The sequence below is a fragment of the Aquarana catesbeiana genome, linkage group LG02 (assembly GCF_042186555.1).
Source record: "Aquarana catesbeiana isolate 2022-GZ linkage group LG02, ASM4218655v1, whole genome shotgun sequence".
Taxonomy (NCBI): domain Eukaryota; kingdom Metazoa; phylum Chordata; class Amphibia; order Anura; family Ranidae; genus Aquarana; species Aquarana catesbeiana.
The window spans coordinates 37,129,337-37,131,873 of record NC_133325.1 but is presented as its reverse complement, the minus strand read 5'-3'; positions in this window follow the sequence as shown (position 1 = coordinate 37,131,873).

The window sequence follows — 2,537 nt, the reverse complement described above, 5'->3', positions numbered from 1 at the left end:
AGGGGGAGAAGATAAGGGATAAGTACAGCGCTGCTACAGAGATGCTAAAAAAATTAATTATATATAATACAGTAAGCAGCTAACACACCTCTAAGACAAAGAAGTAAAGAATTCAACAGATATATATATAGTGTAGCGCTATGTGTATGGGTAGATCAAGGTGAGATGTTAAAATCGGGCCAACTGACAATGGCCAGAAAACAAGCAAAAAATTAATTTAGAAGGTGAGTTGAAAAAAATTTGATTGCACAAATACAAATTTATGTACGGAGCATAATAGAAAACGCCTGTGGTAAAGTGAAAACAACAAACACAATATAAATCAACATTAAATAAAGTCCATGTAAATAAATTGTGTCCTTAATGGAAATCAAAAAAAGCCACCACCAACAGTCTCTGAGGGTAGGTTGATGAGAGCAGCAACAGGATGTTACTGGTGGATGAAACGGAGGAACACCAAATCCAATGTGACATCTATGTATGTGTCAGAACCACCACCATAACATCTGAAGAGGCTTACCGGACGTAGAGGACTTGGAAAGACATACGTCTTGCAAGTCACAAAAAGCTTAATTAGCCACCGGGGCTAGCAGGGTGAAAACATCAGTATCCAAAGCTTCAATAGGTGAGGAGGAAAGATCTGCACACAGTCACAGCACCAGAGACAGAGTGGCTGCAAGTTCACTTCGGGATACTGAATAAAAAAAAAAAACACCGCTTGGGCAGTACGTTCCCCAGAGTTGCAGACGTCACTTCTGGTTTATCACCAGCACAGAGAGGGGGAGAAGCCATCCATCATCCATCCATCATCCATCCATCATCCATCCATCCATCATCCATCCATCCATCATCCATGGCTCCCTCTGGTCAGCATGCTGCCTGCCCGCCTGCTTCTCCCAGCTCCCATGCGGGGTGGGCGTCTATCCATCCATCCATCTCCATAGCTGGGCGCAATCCCACATAGTCGGGGGGGCCACCGCCCGGTCCTTCCTATCCCTCTGTTCCTAACAGCGCCGTGAGGGCCGCACGCCCGCTTCTCCCGGCACTCACGCGTGGGGGGGGGGGGGGGGGGGGGGCGCGTCCATCCGTCCTTTCATCCTTCCTCTAACCACCCACCTTCCCCACAGCTAGGGATGAGCTCCGGCGTGTTCGCATGGCGCACGTGCCGAGCCCGCCAGGAAGTCGGCACGGCGCAGCGCTAATCACAAGCAGTGAGACATTTCCCGATGTGTGGCTGCAGAGATCGGGAAATGTCTCCCTGCCTGTGATTAGCGCTGCGCCGTGCCGACTTCCTGGCGGGCTCGGCACGTGCGCCATGCGAACACGTCGGAGCTCATCCTTACCCACAGCCCCATCTGTCCAGGGTGCTGCCCGCCCACTTCTCTAACACAGGTATCTGCACCCACTTCCGGGAATAGACTCCCATGGGACTCACGCCCCCTCCCGCACTCCCCGCTATCTCCTGGGACCTGTGTCTTTCCCAGGAGACAGCGGGGACCCTTGAGAAAGCGCAGCGCGACTCGCACATTCGCAGTAGGGAATCGGGGAGTGCAGGCGCAACGCTTCACTTCCTGATTCCCTCACTGAGAATGGCGGCGGCAGCACCCGAGGATCGAGGGACGATTCGGTCTCGGGTGCCGACATCGCTGGACCCCGGGACAGGTGAGTCACCTTGTTTTAAAAGGCAGCAGATGCAGTATTTACAGCTGCTGACATCTAAAAAATTTTTTTTTTTGCGGGACTCCCGTTTTAAGCGTTCAGCATTTCTGTCTTAAGCGCTGAACACTATGACGGAAATGCTGAACGATTAGGACAGAAATGCTGAACGCTTAAGACAGAAATGCTGAACGCTTAAGGCAGAAAAGCTGAACGCTTGAGGCAGAAAAGCTGAACGCTTGAGGCCGAAATGCTGAACGCTACAGGCCGAAATGCTGAACGCTACAGGCCGAAATGCTGAACGCTACAGGCCGAAATGCTGAACGCTACAGGCCGAAATGCTGAACGCTACAGGCCGAAATGCTGAACGCTTAACGCTTGAGGCCGAAATGCTGAACGCTTGAGGCCGAAATGCTGAACGCTTGAGGCCGAAATGCTGAACGCTTAAGGCAGAAAAGCTGAACGCTTGAGGCCGAAATGCTGAACGCTACAGGCCGAAATGCTGAACGCTACAGGCCGAAATGCTGAACGCTACAGGCCGAAATGCTGAACGCTACAGGCCGAAATGCTGAACGCTACAGGCCGAAATGCTGAACGCTTAACGCTTGAGGCCGAAATGCTGAACGCTTGAGGCCGAAATGCTGAACGCTTGAGGCCGAAATGCTGAACGCTTGAGGCCGAAATGCTGAACGCTTGAGGCCGAAATGCTGATCGCTTGAGGCCGAAATGCTGAACGCTTGAGGCCGAAATGCTGATCGCTTGAGGCCGAAATGCTGATCGCTTGAGGCCGAAATGCTGATCGCTTGAGGCCGAAATGCTGATCGCTTGAGGCCGAAATGCTGAACGCTTGAGGCCGAAATGCTGAACGCTTGAGGCCGAAA